Raw genomic sequence first — 25,076 nt, forward strand, 5'->3', positions numbered from 1 at the left:
AGAGGAGGTAGCAATTGCTAGACTTTGTACAGAACTCACAAGCGCCTAGTAGCATTAATTTATTCATGTTGACATCCATGGAATCAGGCTCTGGTTTTCTCCACAGTATAGAGAGAATCCAAGCAGAGGGAGTACTAGCACAGCAGATAAAAGGTAAGTTAGGTGGGGGAAATATTGGGATTAAGTCTTATGCTATCGTTTTCCTTTTCCATTACCTACATAGTGGTTCTCTGATAACATCTGCACATTTTTTTGTGTCCTGGAGAATAACTCCTATTATTAACAGGGACCCCTTGGCTCAAGGGACCATCAGCTCTTGAATGGCCTGCAGCACAAGGCTCCTAACATGTCACCCCCTTTACCACCCCACTTTCTACAATTCATTCTCGCCCAACAGCTAGTGAATCTTCAGAAAGCTGGACTGGATTACATCACCCTCCTGCTTAAGACCTATAAATATAGTCCCATTGCATTTAGAATAAAAGCCAAACTCCTTAAGATGGTCTGCAAGGCTGTGCAAGATCTAGTCCTCGTCTCTCTCTCCAGCCCCAGCCCCACTGCTCACTAGCCTTCAGCCTCTCTGGTTTTCCATTCATTCACTCTTTCATTCACGTCCCAACTTCAGATAGGCCTTCCCTAATCTCCTCCTATGACTAAAATGTGATCTCGTAGAGCATCCTGGCCTCTTCATTCATAGCACTGACCACAATTTAAAATAACATACTATGTTTTTTAAAACTGTTATCTTTCAGCTCTGCTAGACTCTAAGCTTCTGCAGCTGTCACTTCCAATGTAACCACTGTCTCCTCGACACTCACTACAGTGCCCAGCATATGGAGTCCTTCCACAAACGTTGCTCAGAGTGAGCAAGTGACTTCTGACTTGACCAATTCCTCAACAGTCTGGGGTTTTGGTTCCTTCATACCCATAATGGCTCTCCCCCTTCGTCTCTAAAGGAACATTCTAAGATGAAGGAAAAAAAAGCAACATACGGCGTGGATGCGGTGATCAGGGAACACTTCAACACTGCTGGTGGGAATGTAAACTACTGTAGCTACTACAGAAAGCACTGTGGCGATTCCTTAAAGAGCTAAAAGTAGACCTACCATTTGATCCCACAATCCCACTACTGGGTATCCACCCAGAGGAAAAGAAGTCATTCTTAGAAAAAGATACTTGCACACGCATGTTTATAGCAGAACAATTCACAACTGCAAAATTGTGGAACCAATCCAAATTCCCATCAATCAACGAGTGGACGAAGAAACTGGTATATATATATATCTATATAGATATAGATATGATGGAATGCTACGCAGCCATAAAAAGGAATAAATTAACAGCATTTGCAGTGACCTGGATGAGACTGGAGACTACTACTCTAAGTGAAGTAACTCAGGAATGGAAAACCAAACATCGTATATAGCTCTCATTGATACGTGGGAGCTAAGCTATGAGGATGCAAAGACATGAGAATGATACAATGGACTTTGGGGACTTGGGGGGAAAAGTGGGAGGGAGTCAAGGGACAAAAGACTACAAATACGGTGCAGTATGTGCATGGGTGATGGGTGCACCGAAGTCTCACAAATCACCACTGAAGAACTTACTTACGTAACAACAACAAAAATAAAATAAGAGGCAAGATAAGCATTAACATTATGTCATTCCCCTCAGCCAAAGGGACTACTTACTATGCGGGGTCAACAACCAACAGACCCTTCTGCTATCTATGTACGCTCATATGCTCCAGGGTTTCCCCACTATTCCCAGGATAAACAGGGAACCCCAGAGTTTTGCTGAATGAACACAAGCATGCAAAAGCATTTTAAAAAATCAACCTTAGCTCTAGAACTGACATGTTGGTACCACCCAGGAGGGCGCCCATGCTCACATTTGTGACTGGCACTGGTAAAGCATGCCGGGGCTGTGTAGCGTAGGTGCCATCCTGCTCAGAGCGTCAATGTTGTCCTTCTAGGTTAGCCTTCCACCTCTTCCACCTCTGTGCCCTGTTCTTAGGTTTACTATTTTTTTTTTTTTTTAGATGGAGTTTCCAGGCTGGAATGCAATGGTACAATCTCGGCTCACTGCAACCTCCGCCTCCTGGGTTCAGGCGATTCTCCTGCCTCAACCTCTCGAGTAGCTGGGATTACAGGCATGTGACACTATGCCTGGCTAATTTTTGGTATTTGTTTTTTTAGTAGAGATGGGGTTTCTCCACGGTGGTCAGGCTGGTCTCAAACTCCCAACCTCAGGTGATCTGCCAGCCTCCCAAAGTGCTGGGATTACAGGCATGAGCCACCACGCCTGGCCAGGTTTACTCTTTATTACAAACCCAACATTTATCTTATACATGGCTTTAAGAATATGAATAAGTATAAATAAAACAGAACATATTCCTTATAAAGTTCAGTGGAAGGCTATGAAAAAAACCCTAAGTTGATTTTTTTATTAGAAAAAACCCGCAATGTTACTGAGCTTTGAAAATTGATTCCTCATTATTTACTCTGAAAACATAAACACCTATGAAAATACTGTATAATCAATATTTTTCTTTTTTCTTTTTTTTTTCTACTCATCCTGTCTTCCTCTTTGCTTCTAGGATCAATATTTTTCTTCTATCAAAATCCATGGGGCTTATGAAGAAAAATAAACAATTATCTCATTGAGGACCAAGGGTAAAAATTAATAAAGCCACTGTTTTCTTTAAATACAAAAATCCCTTAGTTATCCCAGGAATGGTTTGAAAAGGAAATTAGAAATACATTTTAGGAGCAAAATCTGGGTTACAGCAATGTCCACATGAAGAGCGTTTTTGGTAAGAACCTGACGAAGTTTAAGAATCATTCTTCATACAGCTTCACAGGATGATGCTGAAAGGACTAAATACACAGTTGTGGTAACTTTGACATTGAGCAAGGTATTAAAAGTAATTCAGGCAAAATTATTATTATTATTATTTGAGACCGAGTCTCACTCTGTCGTCCAGGCTGGAGTGCAGTGGCACGATCTCGACTCACCGCAACCTCCATTTAGGCAAAAATTGAACCCCAAGAGCATTGCATGATTTTATCCATTAGCTAAAGAGTTAATTCTCCCCACAGACTGAAGCCTTAGTTAGACATCAAACTAGGTCAGAGAATCACCTTTGTAGGCAATCAAAAACCATCTCAGAAGCCTCTTCAACTCCCCATCTATCCAGGCAAAAGTCATCTTTTCTCCTCGCTCCCGCTCATTTTGTACAGCAAAAACACATCCCAGCTACCTATAATGATATGTCTTAAAGGCTTTCTTCCCTCTCTATTTGAGGGCTAGCTCTAAGTCAGGCGCCTCCTTTCGTCTTTCCTGAATTCACAGTGGGGCTGTGCAAATGTTTGAGTTAAAAAATGAACATCAGTGTTTACAGGGATCTTATTTTAGGCTATCCTCAGAACTAAGCAGGGGAGAAACAAAGAAAAGCCTGCAAAGGCCCAAGTTAAAATGTCTAAAAATAAATTCAGATGAACAGTGGCATGGAGTCATCACCGCAATAAAAAGATGACTGCCAGAGAGATGAACTACATACATCGCTCACCATAACTCGGCTGCCATTTTATTTACATTTAAGGTCAAATAAGACAAATCCTGTTTTTGTATTACTTTGTACAAAGCTGGGGGACTAGAGAGAATTTTGTATTTTGTATCATCAGAAGATTAAAATATTTTTCCAGAAACAAAATTTAAATGAGTGAAACATGCATTTTTTTAACCTTTACCATAGCCTGCCCTCCAAATAATCAACTTACTTTCAGTGATTACACGTAAAGCGTTCCGGTTTTAAAGTTCTTTGTGCTCGAGTTTCAGGTCGGGCCTGATTAGGAGCACTGCGCCCAGCTGAGTGGAATGCTGAATTCCTACTTGGTCATTGGCCAGCAAGACTCCATGGCAACCACCATGTCTCAACAGATCAAAGGAGAGCTGAGCACTCAGGAATTGTCTCAGACTACCCAATAATAGACACGACGCTTAATATGAGTACACTTTCTCAAATGGACCATTAAATTTTATTGTAGACGAACTCAAAATATCATGTACAAAAAGTCCAGAAACTTACAAAGGGAACTGTTGGCTCTCCAAGAAAACCATCATTCCTTTTTTTCTTTGGAACTGGACTACAGGGAGTTGAAAAATCTTTGAGAGAGCCATAAAGAATCAAATCACTTTGCACTTTGTTGAGATGGTGTTATAGCTGTTGAAGGCTCCCATGATAATTCTGTGTTCTGTTTTTAGCGAAAGTTACAGGTAGGGCAGCCAATGCTTTATGTCTGCTTTTGGCAAGTACAAGCCACAGTGAGTTTCTCACTTTAGGCTACGTGCAGGCCTGTGAGACCTTCCCTGATTCAAGGAACGCTCTCACAGCCAACAGCAACCAGCTTAGAAAAACAGCAACTACACTTTCAGCATCAATCTTCACTTTCATATTCCTGGAAAGACCTATTTGTACGTATGTTAGCTGCCCTTGTATACAAGACAATCTTCAAACACTTCTGCTCTTAATGCTTTTTTATACACATGTCTTACAAAAAGACAAGAGGCCTTGAACATTTTTATACCTGCTGATGGTCTGGAAAAGCTTTTAAAGGAATAAGTAACACTCTACCACAAAAAGACAGGATTTTTACTTGTGACTATTGATGGATTCACTATCAGTGTAGTTGTAAAGGAAAGTCACCTCTGCTTTTCACAGCTTCATTTCTTTCCAGACTTCTGAGTTCAGCTTTTCTAAAAGTTCTCTAGCAGCACAGAGGCTGTGGTAGGAAAACCAGGTAATACCATTTCCTAGGCAATTTTAATGCAAATTCAATGCATGAAAATATTCCTGCTTGAATTAATAAAACATTGTTTAGCCAAATCTGTTGCAAGTAGGAAAAAGTAGACTGCTATTAAAAACAAAAAAGTAATAGACCCCAGGAGGCTGTCATTGGATTCTTACTTCAGACTACTATTTTCCAAGATACCTTATAATCCTAGATTGTAACAAACAGAGGTATGTTGTGCCTCAAACCCCATTTTAGTGTCATATTAAGACAAGATAATGCTGTTTAGTACATATATATTGAAAACACAAGACTTGATAGAGAAATAGCCTTTTTTTTTTTTTTTAGATACGGAGTCTTGCTCTGTCGCCCAGGCTGGAGTGCAGTAGTGTGATCTCAGCTCACTACAACCTCTGTCTCCCAGGTTCACGTGATGTTCCTACCTCAGCCTCCTGAGTAGCTAGGACTACAGATGCATACCACCACACCCAGCTAATTTTTTTGTATTTTAATAGAGACGGGGTTTCACCATGTTGCTCAGGCTGGTCTCAAACTCTTGAGCTCAGGCAATCTGCCCACCTCGGCCTCCCAGAGTGCTAGGATTACAGGTGTGAGCCACCACGCCCGGCCTAGAAACAGCCTTTTTAAAGTCAACCCTTAGTCAAAGACTAAGTATCCACAAAATCCCATGTAGAAATTCTTTTTTTTTTTTTTTAATGTTTATTGAACTGAACTGCAAAGTCTTTTCTTTTTTCTTTTTTTCTTTTTCTTTTTAAAGACGGGGTTTCACCATATTGGTCAGACTGGTCTTGAACTCCGAACCTCAGGTGATCCGCCCACCTAGGCCTCCCAAAGTGTTGGGATTACAGGCGTGAGCCACCATGCCCGGCCCTGAAATTCTTTTTTTAAAAATTATGTCCATGGCAATACAATATTTAAAAAGACTGGTGAGCAAACATTTTAGGGATGCTAAAAACTTGAAATATTAATAGTTAGCTAACTAAAGGTGATATAGACCCAACCCTAATATATGTTTAAACAGGCCCAGTTTTCATGCTATATGATTTAAATAGCTTGGCATCCCTAAGCATTGTACACACACACAAATACACACACCCCTTTTTGGAGAAAATTTAAAAATCTTATCAAAGCAGCTGGTATGATGGCAATTGTATAAAGCTAGAAGACAAGGTATCTTGATTCCAGCTCAGTCTTGGACGTGAACTTGCTGTGCACATTTGATGGTATTACCAGCTCTCTCTAGACCTCAGTTTTCTCATCAGTAACATGATATGATTAGGAGTAGATCTTCTCTGTGTCTACAGTGAACACCGAGGTACTACAGAGGTGAGCAAAGGGAGTGGTAGAGACACTGGGTTCATTGGTTATCTGATCCTGCCCCAAGCAGAGAAGATGAAGCAAGCTGGCAAACAGATGCAAGTTAGCAGTGGACAGACCAGCACAGCCGAAGCAGAGGGAGTGTGGGGTGGGGAAGTGACAGGAGATCCAGCTGGACAGTCAGCCCACGGAAACCCTTGGAGGTGGGAGACAGTGTTATCCTGTGGTGACCTCAGTGTGATGAGGAGCAGGCCAAGTTTACTGTTGTTCCTAAACTCTCTTCCCTGGGTGCCATTCCAACCTGAATGTAGCAGTTGACTTCAGACAACCACAACTCCATTGAACTGCAGAAAGTAGAACATCTGACTCTTTTAATAAATTCTGTCCGGGAAGCTGCATTATATTTATAGAACTTGCCTCTTTTCATCTAGAGTACTGCTAAGGTAGAGGAAGGACTCAGAAGAAACCACATATCTCTGTTGCTATGCCTTTGTTTTTTAACAGGAAATTCTTGTCCAAACGAGAGCCTTTCCAATGTGGAAAGACACGAGGGAGACAACAGAACACTTACTCGATAACCATTCCACCGGAGAGGTAGAGACAAGGCCCCAGTGTAGGCAGATGGCCACTAAGGCCAAGGTTATACATTATGGATTCCTTTAGCCTTAACTCTGCCTTATCTTACTGATGGAGCTCCCGTGGGCTTCCCATGTTATCCCAACCAACTCCCCTGGTTGGCCAAACCATAAGGAATAAAGGGACAAATGCCGGAAGCAGCTGGGAATTTCACCACTGATTCTATAGTTGACAGAAACCAGAGCATTTCCCCAGTCACTGGTGCTGGTGCAGTCAAGAAATTGAACAACAACAAAAACAAAAAAGGTCCCCTGCCTTGACATTAATTTTTAATTATTTATTTATTTATTTTTATTTTTTAGATGGAGTCTCGCTCTGTCGCCAGGCTGGAGTGCAGTGGCACAATCTTGGCTCACCACAATACCTGACTATCTGGTTCAAGTGATACTCCTGCCTCAGACTCCCAAGTAGCTGAGATTACAGGTGTGTGCCACCACACCCAGCTAATTTTTGTATTTTTAGTAGAGACAGGGTTTCACCATGTTGGCCAGGCTGGTCTTGATCTCTTGACCTTGTGATCTGCTTGCCTCTTTCTCCCAAAGTGCTGGGATTACAGGCGTGAGCCACCGTGCCCAGCCAACATTAATTATTAAATCAAATCATTACCAGCAGGAAGATACAGGCAGGAAGAAAAGTTCTATTTTTTTCTATTATATTAGCTTTCTCTTACTCCATTTGTGGCTAGTAGACATCTTATGATCACTTAGGAGAACCTGCCTGAGAAAAATGCCAACTGCAAGGATGGCAGAGCAGAGAGATGGGAAGAAACTGAGTCCTCAGTGATGTTTCTGAGTCACTAAACCAATGAACCTTAGAGGCTGTACTTCTTCGAGAGTAATTTAGTCATTTCTGTTTATTTTACCAAATTTGAGTAAGAGTTGCAATTACAGTAGGAAGTGTTCTGATAAAGTACCAATGAAAGTATGAAACCTGAAGATAGGGAGTGGGACATAAAAGGTGCCACAGATGTGAATGTGCTTTGAACATTAGAATAGAAAGTGGCGGCCAGGCGTGGTGGCTCATGCCTGTAATCCCAGCACTTTGGGAGGCCGAGGCGGGCAGATCACGAGGTCAGGAGTTTGAGACCAGCCTGGCCAATACAGTGAAACACCAACTCTACTAAAAATACAAAAATCAGCTGGGTATGGTGGCACACACCTGTATTCTCAGCTGCTTGAGAGGCTGAGGGAGAAGAATTGCTTGAACCCGGGAGGCGGAGATTGCAGTGAGCTCAGATTATGCCACTGCATTCCAGCCTGGAGACAGAGTGAGACTCTATATTTAAAAAAAAAAAAAGAAAGAAAGAAAGCACCTGAAAAGTACATACGCTGATCTGTCAAAATAAAAACTGAACTTTGGAGCATGTCTTCATCATGCTATAAATCTAAGATATAAAACATGCACAATTTGCTCTAAATGATTCATTTTCGAGCCACATTTTCCTGAATCAAGAGACCACATTATCTAACCCATTTGCTAAACAACTGCTCAGTATACAAGAATAAGCAAAACTAAATAACTTGACTTTAAGGCTAAAATCTGGTACTGGGGGGCAGATAATTAATTCTTTCTCTGTGGAAACGTAAACATTTAATGTTTAAAATCAATATTCCCAAAACATGGAAAATTTATTTAATTGCAGGTCTGAATGAACCTACAATCATTGGAAATAGAGAAAAAGTTTTCAGCCGGGTGTAGTGGTGTATGCCTGTACACCCACCACTTTGGGAGGCTGAGGCAAGCGGATCACGAGGTCAAGATATCAAGACCAGCCTGGCCAACATGCCCTGTCTCTACTAAAAATACAAAAATTAGCTAGGTGTGGTGGCACCTGCCTGTAGTCCCAGCTACTTGGGAGGCTGAGGCAGGAGAATCACTTGAACCTGGGATGTAAAGGTTGCAGTGAGCCAAGATTGTGCCACTGCACTCCAGCCTGGGCAAGAGAGCAAGACTCTGTCTCAAAAAAAAAAAAAGAAGAAGAAGAAGAGGTTTTCTTGGCTGTCTTTCAAGAAGAGACTGGGTACAGATGCTCACACCTGTAATCCCAGCACTTTGGGAGGCCAAGGCGGGTGGATCACCTGAGGTCAGGAGTTCAAGACCAGGCTGACCAACATGGTGAAACCCCGTCTCTACTAAAAAGTACAAAAATTAGCTGGGCGTGGTGGCAGGTGCCTGTAATCCCACCTACTCGGGAAGCTGAGGCAGGAGAATCACTTGAACCTGGGAGGTGAAGGTTGCAGTGAGCCAAGATCATATCATTGCACTCCAGCCTGGGTGACATAGCAAGACTCCGTCTAAAAAAAAAAAAGGATGGTCAGAAGAACGATCATGGGGGAAGAAAAATAAAGTATTCAGTATTTCACAGCAGGTCATCAGGTCACGTCAACGAGACTCTTCCCATCTGCCTTCTTGTGTACTCCAAAGTGACCCCATGAGTATCATAATTTTCATAAGTGCTTTAAAGTTCTTCAGATAGAAAAATTCATGTTTATAAAATATCATAAAACACAGAAAGCTTGGAAATTTCTTCTTTTTGTCTAAAAGATACATAGTTGAGACTCATCTCTAGGTGTAGAAAGTGGTAGAACAATTCATTGAGTTTCAGAGGAAAAAGCCTTGCACCCCCATGAGAATGCAGCATTTTACTGTTCTCTTCACAGGCTCACTGGATACTGCAAGCACAGGCAGAATGCATTTAAAGATGGAGCTTAGGCCGGCGTGGTGGCTCACCCCTATAATCCCAGCGCTTTGGGAGGTTGAGGTAGGTGGTCAGGAGTTCAAGACCAGTCTAGCCAACGTGGTGAAATCCCGTCTCTACCAAAAACACAAAAATTAGCCAGGTGAGGTGGCACACACCTGTAATCTCAGCTTCTTGGGAGGCTGAGGAGGAAGAATCGCTTGAACTTGGGAGGCGCAGGTTGCAGTGAGCTGAGATTGCGCCACTGTATTCCAGCCTGGGCTACAAAATAAGACTCTGTCTCAAAAACAAAACAAAACAAAACAAAACAAAAGATGGAGCTTGTTCCAAAACACTGTTGGTAAATGGTTTATTGCTACACGAAAATGTGCTCCAGGTTCCGATGGTATATCTATGGTTCCTAGCCCTGCTTAAAAATGCTTTTTAACTCAACATGTTCCTCAAATGTGGGAGCCAACCAAAGGCTGTCAATGTTTTCATAAAAGAATGTGCTGAAGATACCAGAAGAAAACCATGACTGGGAAGATTAAGAGCTGACAGGAGGAGGAAGAAATTTCTTTATCCCCTGCCTTCTTCTCCCCTTCAACCTAACATAATTCACAACTTGGATTCTTGCCCTGGGATACAGGGTGAGGGTAGGATGTCCTGTGGTCCATGACACACTCCCCTGAACTATCTGCTTCTCCCTCCTCTCCCGCAGGCCCTCATTCTGATTGTCTCCTCATCCTTCTTTGGGGGATCCTGGCCTCTACCTCATTATTTCAAAGCATTCCACCTAAGCTCCTGCCACAAAACAAACAAGAATGCTTGGGTCTCAGAGTTTCAAAATTAAAACGGGGTTAATACACAAATTTTTAAAACGTTCAAGTGCTATAAAATCATAAGGTGCTTCTGTTATTGCTCTGATAGAGACATGAAGTGCCCCTGAATCATTCTTATACATGGTTACTCATTTCCCTGTCACTATAGTTTCACAGGTAGTAGGCATCTCTCTCAACTCGAATATCAAGATACATGACCTAATAAAGAATGTTTAAGCTGGGCACGGTAGCTCACGCCTGTAATCCCAGCACTTTGGAAGGCCAAGGAGGGCTGAACATGAGGTCAGGAGTTCAAGACCAGGCTGGCTAACAGAGTGAAAGCCCAGCTCTACTAAAAATACAAAAAATTAGCCGGGCATGGTGACATGCATATGTAGTCCCAGCTACTCGGGAGGCTGAGACAGGAGAATTGCTTGAACCTGGGAGGCGGAGGTTGTAGTGAGCCAAGATCATGCCATTGCACTCCAGCCTAGGCAACAGAGCAAGACTCCGTCTCAAACAACAACAACAACAACAACAGATGAATGTTTACACCATATTCTCTAGTTGTGAGAACTACTTCAGGACATGTGGTTTGCCCACAAATATTGGAATTTCAGTGTTTATAGGAACAATGGGAAGAACAGCAGTAATGGGAACTGGCTCCCAAATGGCCCTAACTTTATTTCAGGTACGGGATGAGTTAAACGGGCTCTGTGTGCCTGAGGACTGCACATGCATAGCTTTATGTCTAATCAGGAAAGAATTCACTCCAAAATGTTTTTCAAATGAACTTTTGGAAAAAAAAATACCCTGGTTTAAATGGAAGATTGCCTGCATATAACATCTGTTCTATATATGTGTGGTTTCACTGACTGAATCCTGATTTGTTCTCAGTCTTTTTTTTTTTAGATGGAGTCTCGCTCTGTCACCCAGGCTGGAGTTTAATGGCGCTGTCTTGGCTTACTGCAACCTCCGCCTCCCGGGTTCAAGTGATTCTCCTGCCTCAGCCTCCAGAGTAGTTGGAATTACAGGTGCATGCCACCACGCCCTGCTAAGTTTTATATTTTTAGTAGAGACAGGGTTTCACCATGTTGGCCAGGCTGGTCTCGAACTTCTGACCTTGTGATCCGCCCACCTTAACCTCCCAAAGTGCTGGGATTACAGGCGTGAGCCACCACGCCCAGGCTGTTCTGTCTTTCTCTATAAAATCCTAATCTTGAAGGTTCCAATGTTCTTAAAAACTTTTTCAAGATTTTCTTTGGAATCATCATTTTGCTGAGAGAGAGATTTTGCTGGATTTTAGTGGTGGTGAGTGCTGGGCCAGGCTGCGCCGTGCACTGGCCAAGGCTTCTTCCAGCATCACCATGTAGACAAGGTGAGTGAGACTGAGGGCCCAAAGCAACAAATTCAAATTCACTCACAGAACCATGCATTCCATTCCAGGGGAGGACACCTTTCTTCAGCTGAAGGATCTGGTTCCCAACTATTCACTGGAGAAGGAAGAATGCCATTCCCCTTGGAAAGGGCCCTTCCAAAGGATCTCCCAGCATAGTTCAATTTAGCAACATTAAGCTTGGCAGGTCAACAAGACTTCTTTCAGCCTTAGGTAAGTATTTCTACAAACACCACCTTTTTCCATATAGGTAAAATATTGCCAAAATTAATCATTTGTATTTTGTTTAGAAATAGACTTTGTGCAAATGCACTGACATGTGACCAGGACAGAACACACACGTTGGCAGGTAAGACTTGCCTACAACCTATTCCAAATGATTTTTCTTTCACCGATGTCTCTATGGTTTAAGAAGAGACCTTCAAAGCTCCAGTTAGAATCACAGATAAAGTATGGAGTTTTAACAGCTGGCTCTCAGTCTGAGGTGCTTAAATAAACTAAGAAGCCCATAATTAATGAAATTATTTTGTCAACTGAAAAATGCCACATATTTATCACTAGAAGAGCCCTCCCTCAGGCATATTTTTAGAGCATCATCCTCTCCACCAGAATCTCCAAAGAAAAAATTTGGTAGGGAGGAGAGAAGAATTTATCTGGATGGGAGAGGCAGGAGAGAAACATGTAAATCCACCTGAGAAAAATGTACACCTGGAAGATAATCATCATGAAAAAATTAGAATGGCTCCTCATTTAGTGTTAACTCTAGGAAAATAAAACATCTCTCTACATACAGCCATGTTTTAAGATTTCCCACAGTTAAAAAGACAGTTTTATCAGACATATTGGAGAGTAAAATTACTTGGAGTAATAAAATTTACCCTGCAATATACTTCACATTAAGAATTATGAATAGGCCGGGCATGGTGGCTCATGCTTGTAATCCCAGCACTTTAGGAGAATGAGGGGGGCGGATCACTTGAGGCCAGGAGTTCAAGACCAGCCTGGCCAACATAGTGAAACCCTGTCTCTACCAAAAATACAAAAATATTAGCCATGTGTGGTGGTACATGCCTGTAGTCTCAGCTATTTAGGAGGCTGAGGCAGGACAATCGCTTGAGCTTGGGAGGCAGAGGTTGCAGTAAGCTGAGATCACACCACTGCACTCCAGCCTGAATGACAGAGTGAAACTCTGTCTCAAAAAAAAATTATGAACAAAGAAATTTGGGCTAATTGCCAATGTACACACCTTCCTGGGAACCCTCTGTATCTGAAACCAACTTAGTTTATTTTTATTGATTTCTTATGAATGCATGTGAAGTTCCTTAATTTTAGATCAACAAAGTTTGTGAGTAGTTACGTGCCTTATGTAAGGCACTGGACTGTGTGCCATGCATAAGACCTAGTCCTGCCTTTAAATTACTCTAGTCCATTAGAGCAGGAATTAACAGCACTCAGGAAAAGCAACCAAGTAGGCATTTCAAGGAGGGTTTTTAAGATCACAAAGCAGTGTCAAGAGGCAATACGTAATTAAAATGGCTAAATGAATTGTTCAGAGGCTAACTGATACAGCAACTTAGAAGCAGGAGCAGATAAAATCGGGTTGGAGTAATTTAAAAAGGAGAAGGAATCTGAACTGAGTTTGAAAGGATAGATAAGGTCTACATAGTAATATAACTGCTACTGCTGCCCCATAGTTCCACTTGACAGCCTGCCAAGGGCCGGGCACTCACTATGGCAGGCATTGCATACATATGCTCTGATATCCACAACTGAACCGAAATGAGCTTAGCATCACGCTTTTGTAGATGTGGACGGCAAATAACTTGCCTGAAGCCTCCCAATGAGGAAGTGAGCTGTGATTCACATCCAGGTCTGGCTGACCCCAGAGCCCACTGTGTTCCTTTCCACACTGACTCCAAGGAGCAGAGAGAGTTCTGGTTGTACCAAAAATACTTTTTAGAACACTTGGATTAAAAAAAAGAATAGGTTGGAGCTTACAGAGCAAGCAACAACATGTCTTCGTAAGTTTTAGACCAGACACCTGACATAATTAACTCAGCACTTTGGGTGGGCCAGCCTGGTGGACTGAATGAACAAGAGGTTCATGAGCCCAGAAAAACCAGAGAGAGAGAGAGAGAGAGAGAGAGAGAGAGAGAGAGAGAGAGAGAGGAAACCCAGGCCCAACACGGGTACACACAGCATGGCTAGGCTGTATGCACATTTCACAGCTGTGAAGATGATACTGGTCTTGGGTTGCAGTTGGGTATTTAGACCCCAAACTGTTTCAAGAACTAGCATTGTGTGACTTATGCAGCGATTTAGATTTCTGTGAGCTTCAGTTTCCTAATCTGTAAAGTCCAATTAATGATAACTGCACAAGGCTAAACGAATTAAGAAACAGGCCAGGAGTGGTGGCTCATCTCTGTAATCCCAGCACTTTGGGAGGCTGAGGTGGGCGGATCACAAGGTCAGGAGATCGAGACCATCCTGGTCAACATGGTGAAACCCCATCTCTACTAAAAATACAAAAATTAGCCAGGAGTGGTGGCGCGCCTGTAGTCCCAGCTACTTGGGAGGCAAGAGAATAGCTTGAACCTTGGAGGTGGAGGTTGCAGTGAGCGGAGATCACGCCACTGCACTCCAGCCTGGCAACAGAGAGAGACTCTGTCTCAAAAAAAAGAAGCAGCAAAAGAATTAAGAAATAATATATAGCATGTAGCTTATCATAAATGTCTAAATGTTAATTTTTTGCTTTCTGAAGGCAGCGGAAATGAAAAAGCAGAGATGAGACAGATGGTAAAGTACATTTAGTGAGATTTGCTGATAAATTTCTTATTAAGGGCAGGGTGAGGAGCAGGGAGGAGGAAAGGAGAGCGATGTCAAACATGGCTTAGAAGCAATGTGGCTATCCTAAAACACCTTCATGTTCTCAAAGAGAAGACTTAGGAGGTAGAGGCAGCTTTAAGAATACATGATCGCAGAGGTGACTGGAAGTCCTCAACTGAAAACCCTAGAAAAGATTTAGAAATGATGGTGGGGGCTTAGGAATTAAAGGGAAATCAGAGAGAAATGATTTGGCAAGTGTTTGACTAAGAGTCTGGTTGCTATATTCCATTTATGAGGCCCTGGGAAATTGCTGAACTCTGTTTCTCTTTGAATGACTAAGCTTTAGCAATCAAAGGAATGTATATAAAGTTACGACACTGTAAGAAGCCAGGCCCCACACTTTTTTTTAAGGCAAAGAATATTAAAAGAAAATATTCGCTTTAATACAGGACTTAAGATCAATTGCTATTCCATGTCTTTCTATTTTAAAACACAATGACCGCTTTAATACCCTGTTTAACTCTAAAATGTTTTTATCACAAATGTAAGCTTCCTCTAGAGCAGGCTTTCCTATGGCACAGAAAAGGTATGATAGTATAACACAATAAAACACAGATTTCTGAAGTATGCCTGCCCTGGACAATGCAACTGAAATGAGGATGGTTGGGATCTGGGATAAGACAGGAAGAAAGGGAAGAAGGCAGAGGGGAGGTAATATTGGCGGTAGTTCAGTCAACACGAACTCAGGCTTTGATTACCTAAAGCCTAAAGGTGGGTAATTTTGTTTTACTGACTTCTTAAGCTTGGGGAATCTGGTCCAGTGCTTCTACAAGTTTTTCAAATATTGCAACTAACTGTCTGTTTCAGACACTGGATTCCTTATCTACAGATGCTAAAAGCAGATCTGGCACTGCTGAGCGCATCTGGTCGTTTTGATGTTTTGGGTGACAGCCTTTCCATGCCTATTAGATTGGTCCCTGAGCAAGCCCCTGGTGGGTCTATCTAAGCTGATCATTAGCTGCAGATGTTAAGAACGTGAGACATCAATGATCCCATACTGCATTGGGCTATGATATTCTATCTGGTTTGTAAAATACAACAATGATCTTGTACCTAGCTTTATAACAAGTGAGTAATTTGCTAACCATTAGGTATCTAAAACATAGCTTTGAAACATACTAAGGGAAAACTGATACAACTAAAAGCAAAAATTGATAATCCACCAACACAAGGAAAGCTCTAAAGCAGCTCTCTCAGAAAATGACAGGTCAAGCAGAGAAGTTAAGGATGCTGATGATTTGAATAACAATTAAGCAATTATTAATTGTACCCAACCAACAGAAAATAAGAAGTATTTCCAAAGACACAGGCCATTCACAAGCAAAGCACATTTCTTCTGATCACTTTTCAAACTGCTTTGGTACCCTAAATTTCAGATTAATTTCTAATTTCTTGGCAGAAGCCTTGTATCTTTGCCTTCATATTCTTCACAATACTTAGCTCAGTGCTCTACACAAAGCAGAAATTCTTGATCATCCCACACAGGTCACTTTTAATGAAGTTATCAATAACAACTTCAGCTAAGTCACTTGATGCCACGCCTCTTTGAACCACGTGTTGCATAAAGAGTCCACCAGGATCTGTCAAGTCTTATTAGATTGGAGGTAGTTTAATAGCAAAAAGTCTAAACAAACTTTCCTTCACCTTAGAATTTGAGATGACTGAAAGTCATCCTTCATTGATCCTGGAGTCAGTGCTATAACTAAATGTTCTGGGATGCCCTGTCACTTTTATGCATGGAACACAGAGTCAGCCCAACAAGACAGCAAAAGGCCACAGACTCCCTAACTAGCAAACATAAGGGTTGGTGCCATTCATTACAGGTTATCCAGCTAGAGTGCACGGTGCTATTGTATAGAACTTTGTCCTCCAAATGACCTTTCTCTGAGCTCCTCCAACAGGGAGGGACAGAATGCAATTATTGCTTTAATCCTTCTTTTTTTTTTTTTTGAAATTGAATCTTGCTCTGACGCCCAGGCTGTAGTGCAGTGGTGCAATCTCGGCTCACTGCAACCTCCACCTCCTGGGTTCAAGCAATTCTCCTGCCTTAGCCTCTCGAGTAGCTGGGATTACAGATGCATGCCACCATGCCATATTTTTTAATTTTTTTTTAGTAGAGACAGGGTTTCACCCTGTTGGTCAGGCTGGTCTTGAACTCCTGACCTTGTGATCTATCCACCTCGGCCTCCCAAAGGGCTGGGATTAGAGGTGTGAGCAACCGCACCCGGCCTATATTTCTTCCTGTAACCCATTTCTGTATTTGTGCTGTCCACTTCTCTTTCCCATAGTTGACCTTAAATCTGCATTTACCAAACTATCTTCCACAGAACAATATGGCAATAAAATTTAAAACTATATTAGTTTTTAAACCTATTAAAATTAAGGAGTGGTGGCATGAAAGCAGGTGTTCCAGCTTAACGAAGTTTGGGAAACCGTCCCTGTAACACCTCCTGTTGAACACATGCCATTCAGGGCAGCATGTGAAGGGTCTGCAGCAACAGGAACTAATTAACCTTACTGAAATCCCAAACTTACGTGACCACAATGTCCCCTTTCCCCTCCTCATTTTCAGTAGAAACCTATTACCATAATTCCATAACACTGAGGGCATGCTGTCTGAGAGGTTCCTCATTCCCAGTGCCAACCACAGGAACACAAGCTAGTTCCTTCCTCATTCCAAAGGTCATCCCTTTGGAGAAAACAAGTATTTTTTTTTTAACTCATATCCTTTTTCTCTCAAGAATAGTGAGGGACCCCCTCACACTCTCCACCAGCTATAAATAAAGGGTCTACAATGAAGTATCGCCTATAAAAGGGTGTCTAGTCCCAATACTACCTTAAGGTATTCAAACTTCTAGGAGACTTTTTTAAAGGAAAAGAGATGTTCGAAGCTTAGGTAGAGTTAATCTGCACACTTTCTGAATGCTGTCATTCTGGGCATATTTTTGTAACTACTATATTTGGTGTGTATGACACTTTTAATCTCTAACTACATATTTTTAAAAATCACTTTCATAATGCCACTGTGCCAGGAGATACTCAGGAGGTTTTGCAATGGAAGAAACTGAAGGAAAGGACTTCAGTGACTTTCTGAAGATCAAACTCTGTATTTGCATCCCTGTCCTCCGGCATTCTGCCAAGAATTCCCCCGGATGCTTATATTATTAGAAATGTCCAGCTCAATACAACAAGTTACTTATTCATAATGTGAATCATTTATGCTGTAGCCACCAATAATTCTTCTATTAGCTGCCTTACAATAAATCCATCAGCCCCGAGTAAAATACTTATGGGGCCCTGGGACACAGTGGCAAGGTCACCTAGAAGACTTGTGAAAGGCTGGGTGGTGTGGATTCCTTCGTGAGCATGCCTTCACCATATTTCTAAATCATAGAGGAAAAAAGCAGTAATATTTAAATCCCACAAAGCCTTCAGTGTTGAGATTATGCATTACCAAGGTACCAAAAAAGTAGCTACTGACCTGGGATAGGCTCAGTGTGTGGTCCTCCTGCACCTGCTCGTGAGAGGGCAGTGACAGTGCCTCAGTTAGATGGGGATGGAAGAAACTAGAGGGTGATGCCTGCCCTCCAGGGAAGAGCACTGCCACATAATAGGGCCACAAGGCACCACGGATTACAGAGCACAGCTGTGCTAAGCAATGGCAAAATCCAGGGTGGAAAACATACCACTTCTAATCTTTGGTGTCTTTACTAAAAGCCACGCCACTATCCTGTTATCCCACTCACCAGTGCAAGGGGCTCAGGAAATGCCTGCAAGAGCAGCACAGATCGGAACGCCCTCAGCACCAGCGCCTGGACATGCCTGGGAACATGAATTTGCATCTTTCTGTCCCCCGAGCAGTCCTATGCTGTGTGCCCTAAGTGGCAGCTCTGCCCTGATGCCCTTCCATCAAAGAACCAGGATAGGTGAAACCCTGGACAAGAGGGCACAGAGAACAAAATATAGGGACAATTTTGTTCAGAAAAATATTATCTATATATCTATCCATTTGTGAGTTTTTCTGGTACCGAATAAATGAATAGTCTTAAAGCTGAACACACACACGCATCACGCCAACTGAAAACTAATGCATTTCTAGTTCTTTTAAGGTCAAGAAACCAAGAGTTTGTGTGAAATAGGCCTATGCTTTGTAAGGTTTGTTCTTGGGTTCTTGCCGAGTTTAAAAGGAAGAAACTGAGGCCAACACAAGAAGGTCCAATGTGAAGGAATTTATTCAGGCTTCCGGGTGAGGTTCTGCAGTCCGACAGGAGGGGCCAGAGAAGTTGCACAGACTCCTCTCAGACGTGGGGTTTTATAGGGAGTGAAGGAGCTCGACTGGTTGTGGGAGAGCAGGACTACTATTAGATAAGGTTACAAGCCTTTGTTTGCATACAGGACTTGGCTGCTATTGGCTAGAAAGACTCGGCTGCTATTGGCTAGAATCACAAGACCCCGCTTGCATACTGGGTTCTTTAAGGGAAAGTCAGGCTGTGCAAGAGGGGGAAAGGGAACAACCCGAGCATGTCCAGGCTTTCGGAAAAAAGGCAGGGGGGGGTGTGCGTCTGAGCTTCCGGCGAGGCAACCGGCCTTACATGCTTCTCTGATTTTTCAAAAGTTTCTGTAAATTAGTGCCACCTGACCTGATAGTACTAATTAAGGTCAGTTGAGCCCCAGTCCTAAGCCTTCCATAGCTGGAGACAGGGGCACTTCAGTCTAGAATTTTCTTGCTTTTGTAGCTTAATTTGATTGAGTGATACCTGATGGCTTTGTGCTCTCAGAGTCTAAACTGCCTTGCTGCCCTCGAGAGGATAGCTGTTCTATACTGTTTGCAGGTAACTGGCTGCTGGCTCATTGCTTTGTATTGTGCTATATACATTAGTGCATGCATGTCGAGATGCTTGCCTGTCTGAGAACTAGTGGCTCAGCAGTCCACTTCTATACCCAAAACAGTATTGAGGTATTTCAGAGGTATAACGTGACTTTTCTAAAGGAGGAAATTAGTTCGTTCTTTCACCAAACATCTGAGCTTCTCAAACATGTCTTTTTCTGAAACACAGAACAGCAAACCAAACAAAGATCCTAGTCCTCAGGGAATTTATATTTGAGTGGGTACACAGTTTTTTGAAAAGGTTCCTTGGAAATGCAACACACTTACTTTAAATCAACAAGCAACCTTCAGAAGAAATTCTCCACACAATTTATATGGTCGCTGATGTTGAAGACTACCACAAATATTTTCTCCAAAACCAGATTATGGCTTGGAAACAAACAAAACCAGATTATAGTAATTCAAAATGTTGTCTACTCAGTAACACAGGTCAGCGGCTATAGATGAACTACAATTCTAGACTCCCACGGCAGTGAGAAGCTGGAGCTGACTTTTGTTCTTGTGGAAACCATGCCTCTCAGACAAGATACTTGGTCAAAATGGAGCCAAAGGATCCTGAGTCCAGTCTCATTTCCCGTTTCCTTATTTTCTGTATCATATTACAAAGCAAACAGAATATCAAATGCTGTGGGAAGGGAAATATTTATTTGATTTTAGGAAAACAGAATGGACAACTGCACCAATCTAACCTAGCAGCATGCCATTTCTTTCTTCTTTTGCTGATATAACCATGTGTCTCTGATGAGCGGACACAGCTATGGACTCATTACAGAGAAGATCATCATTTCTAAAACAGAAAATATTTACCCTTTTTTTTTTTTGAGATAAGGTCTCACTCTGTCACCCAGGCTGGAGTGCACTGGTGCAATCCTGGCTCACTGCAACCTCTGCCTCCTGAGTTCAAGCAATCTTCCCACTTCAGCCTCCTGAGCTGGCACTGCTGGCACTCACCACCACGTCCAGCTGATTTTTGTATTTTTTGCAGAGTTGGGGGTCTTACTATGTTGCCATATTTCCCAGGTTGGTCTCAAACTCCTAGGCTCAAGTAAGTGATCTGCCAGCCTCGACCTTCCAAAATGCAGGATTACAGGCGTAAGGCACTGTGCTGGCCTGTTTACTCTTTTTTTTTTTTTTTTTAAATGCATTCAAATGACTGAATCTCACACACATGTGAAGTGCACATGATCAATAACGCAGGTGGAGTCTCATGATGACCTTTGTGGGCCTTGGACAATTTGGCCTTTGTGAGCATCTTCCTCCATGAAAAAATATTAAATTAAATCTTACAACTGCATTGGTATAAAGACAAATATAATCCAAGCTAGGTTCCATATTATATCTTCCTTGTTACTTACTATGTTCATTTTTCTTCTGTTTTTAAAGTGAAGCTAAAACAATTTCATGGGTCACTAAAAGTATTACAGACCCTGAGCACTGTGACTGAGTCAGCTCCAGGCCACAACCTATCGATTTTCAAGCTACTCAGCATTCTAGCCATAAGTTAGAGAAAAGAACTTCTGGGACTTTCTTGCCAGCAGTAAAGATCTGCAGTAAGAAAACCACTGTTTTCCAGTTAGCGAAACATCGATGAACTCAGACACAAGCAAAGTAATCTCGACTCGATTAAAATACTATTTGCCTTTGAAATAACTTTGAGTACTTCAAGAATAATTCAGTGTTTCAAATATTTATTAATATTTTGTGAGTTAAAGGCAAGGCTCTAACCCATTGTTGCACTTAAGCTTCTAATGGTTTTATATTATTGCTTGGTTAAAAAAAAAAAGATCTGGTATAAAATTGAAAGTATAAACGTTTTTCTTTTCCTTTTTTTTTTCTTGAGACAGCGTTTTGCTCTCGTTGCCCAGGATGGAGTGCAATGGCACAATCTTGGCTCACTGCAACCTCTTCCTCCCGGGTTCAAGCGATTCTCCTGCCTCAGCCTCCCAAGTAGCCAGGATTACAGGCATGAGCCATCATGCCTGGTTAATTTTGTACTTTTATTAGAGACGGGGTTTCACTAAGTTGGCCAGGTTGGTCTCAAACTCCTGACCTCGTGATCCACCCTCCTCGGCCTCCCAAAGTGCTGGGATTACAGGCATGAACCACTGTGCCTGGCCAAAAATACAAACTTTTTTATCATTAAAAAGTAATAACACTGTGCTTACCAGACTGAATTTCTTCATCTATTCCTAAGCATTTGATATGTGATTGAGTGGCATTAGTTTACCATCACAGGCCTTGACAAATAGTTAATAATGTGGTCAGAGCCTGATAAATTAAAGTACTTAGGAAAGAAACAGAGTAAAATAATTGCCTGGACCTAACAGAAAGGCATAGCTCCTGCTCCTTCCTCTCCCTTTAGTGTCACTGGGGTTTATTTAAGAACTACCACCACCAAATTAAAATTTGGTGAGATTTTCAATCTTAAAGAAAAAGAAGTTAAAAAAAAAAAAAAAACAGAACTTTTCTAACCAATGAAAAGGATCTAAAATATTACCTAAAGACTAACTCAGTAACACCAGAAGGCCAATGGGAAGAAAAGACTCTGAAATGGGTCATGTGATTACTCTGACTCCATTTTGAGCGTTTGTCTATATTAGCCTGAAGTATGCATTTTCTTTCATTTTTTATCTTTTGGTAACAATATTTGTCACTATTGCCTACAAAACAGTTAAAGATTTTTTTTTTTTTGAGACAGAGTCTTGCTCTATCCTCCAGGCTGGAGTGCAATGGTGCAATCTCAGCTCACTGCAACCTCTGCCTCCCTGCTTCAAGTGATTCTCCTGTCTCAGCCTCCCAAGTAGCTGGGATTACAGGCATGTGCCACCATGCCTGGCTAATTTTTGTATTTTTAGTAGAGACAGGGTTTTACCATGTTGGCCAGGCTGGTTTCAAACTCCTGACCTCAGGTGATCCCCCCACCTTGGCCTCCCAAAGTGCTAGGATTAGAGGCATGAGCCACTGTGCCCCACCTAAAGACCATTTGAAAATAGTTTTTTCTATTTTAAAAAAGACTACAGGGCCGGGCACAGTGGCTCACACCTGTAATTCCAGCACTTTGGGAGGCCAAGGTGGGTGGCTCACTTGAGGTCAGGAGTTCATGACCAGCCTGGTCAACGTGGTGAAACCCTGTCTCTACTAAAAACACAAAAATTAGCCAGGCGTGGTGATGCATGGCTGTTATTCCAGCTACTCTGGAGGCCAAAGCAGGAGAATCACTTGAAATCGGGAGGTAGAGGTTGCAGTCAGCCAAGATCACACCACTGCACTCCAGCCTGAGTGACAGAGCGAGACTCCGTCCCAAAAAAAAAAGACTACAGTAGCTCTTCTTTCTGCAGTTTCAGTTACTTGCAGCCAACTATGGTCCAAAAATATCACAGTATTCTGAGAGGCAGAGAAATCACATTTACATAACTTTTATTACGGTGTGTTGTTATAATTGTTCTATTTTATTAGTTGTTGCTAATCTTTGCTGTGCCTAATGTATACATGAAACCTTATTATAGATATGCATGTATAGGAGAAACAGTACATATAGAGTCAGTACTATCCATGGTTTCAGGCACCCACAGGGGGCTTGGAACATATCCCCCACAAATAAGGGAGGCTGCTATACTTGAAAAATCAACACATTTGACTTACAGAGTATACTTATACAAACATACCCAAAAAACCTAAATTATGAATATGTTAAACTTTTAACATGTTTCATACTCAAGTGGCAAAAAAACTAAAAGAGCTCACTTTTATAGTTGAAACCTTTCCAATGTCTTCACCCACAGACTCTTCACATCAGTCTTCACCTGTAGTTAAAACAAAAAATAAATTGCTTTTTATTTAAATATGACTTTTTCAAAATTCTTTTAATGGAACATGTCTGAGCTATCAGGGCTCATTTTAAGTGGTTTAAAAGGAAGACTGGATGCAAAAGGCCAGGACTTTCCCAGGAAAAGGCCACATTGTGCTACGGCACTGTAAGAGGCCTACAGCAATGATCATACACATTTAATTAAAAAACGAATAGATTCACAGGATGTGGTATTGAAAGGTTACTGACGTCCTATCATCCTTGATTTTCCCTTTTCCTTGAAATACTCAGATAATTCAAAAGGAGACTTGAACTTTCAATAGCTCTGTAAACAAAGGAGTTCAGTGGCTTGCCAGAAGCCAGGAAGAATTTCCCCCAACAAAGGAGAGAGAAAGCTGGAGGCCATGAAGCAGGGAATGGAAGGAGAGGTTCTGATTTCAACCCTTCTTGCCTGCAGCATCCCTAGCTCCAAAACACTAGTCTTCCAACAACTTCCTAAAGCCACAGCCACTCTACCCTGAGTTCTTCCTATTTTCCATCAGTGAAAGGGAGTTGAGGGGTCGAGCTCATTGGGGTGACGCTTACATCTGGTGAAATTTGGAGCCACAGTTTTTCTGCTCACTGCTTTGGTTCTTTTTTTTTTTTGAGATGAAGTTTCACTCGTCACCCAGGCTGGAGTGCAATGACGCGATCTCGGCTCACTGCAACCTCTACTCCCTGGGTTCAAGCAATTCTTCTGCCCCAGCCTCCCAAGTAGCTGGAATTACAGGCATGTGCCACCACACCTGGCTAATTTTTTGTATTTTTAGTAGTGACAGGGTTTCACCATGTTGGCCAGGCTGGTCTCGAACTCCCGACCTTAGGTGATCTGCCCACTTCAGCCTCCCAAAGTGCTGGAATTACAGGCGTGAGCCACCGCACCCAACCTGGTTACTGTTTTTAAAAAGAAAGAACCACAGACATTTCAACATTTGCAGAGTTTTAACATTTAAAAAAAGAATGTGCCTAGAAGTTTCTCAGTCATGTATCTTCATGACAAAAAGTTACTTGAATATATTGTAGTTGATTGAGGGATGAATCAAAATAAAAACTTCAGAGTGAAAGGTAGCTACAGAGTACCACTAGCAGGGAACATTGAAGGCAGGCACGGAATGCACTGATTATTATAAAAATAGCCCAACTAGAGTGTCAGCTTCCAAAAGTTTTGAAAAAAAAAAACTTCATAAAAAGCTTTACTATAATTAGTTCCACCTAGGTCTGAAATCCTAGTTCATGTTATCAAAAATGGGGAAATGGGTGGGGACAGTGAAAATCAGCTAATTTTATTCTGCATATGAGGAGTTAAAACAATGCAGTTTCATTTGTGACATGAGTAACTTTTTTATTGAAGAGAATAAAGAAATGAATTAAATGTTTAAGCTCAGTGAGTTAAAAAAATTAAATATGATATAGGTAAGACAGAAATAAAAACAAAAGCAGGATTGTATGATTTAAGTATTTAAAAACCAGTAGATGGTTCATTGCAGAATAAAATACTTCATGGGCAGATTTCTGACAAATTTGTTCTTAAAATCCAACACAAAACTAGAATTATTAGAGGACTATATCACAGAAACAGAAAAGATGAAAAAAAATTATGAGTACCATATAAAAATACCCCTGTGAATAAATTCAAACATTTCATTAGAAACATTTTCCTAAGGTTATATTTAATTATCAACAGTGAACTAAAAATGTAAAGGCTAAAAAAACTAATACCTATGGTTTACCTCAAGGATTGGCTAATTCCCGAAAAGACAGAGGAAAAATGAGGCTCCCCGATTTGATAAA

The 25,076-nt window shown here is 41.7% G+C and overlaps 1 protein-coding gene across 1 annotated transcript in view; it reads right to left on the minus strand.

The window, feature by feature from the left end:
* Positions 1 to 23,241, minus strand: part of PLEKHG1 (pleckstrin homology and RhoGEF domain containing G1) — a 199,364-nt gene extending 176,123 nt beyond the window's left edge. The window contains exon 1 of the mRNA XM_012452308.2: positions 23,183 to 23,241. The gene's annotated coding sequence lies outside the window, so the exon portion shown is untranslated. The remainder of the gene's footprint in view (positions 1 to 23,182) is intronic.
* Positions 23,242 to 25,076: the final 1,835 nt, after the last annotated feature.

This window comes from Aotus nancymaae, unplaced genomic scaffold (genome assembly GCF_030222135.1).
Source record: "Aotus nancymaae isolate 86718 unplaced genomic scaffold, 86718_ANA_hifiasm-v0.15.2.pri h1tg000040l, whole genome shotgun sequence".
Taxonomy (NCBI): domain Eukaryota; kingdom Metazoa; phylum Chordata; class Mammalia; order Primates; family Aotidae; genus Aotus; species Aotus nancymaae.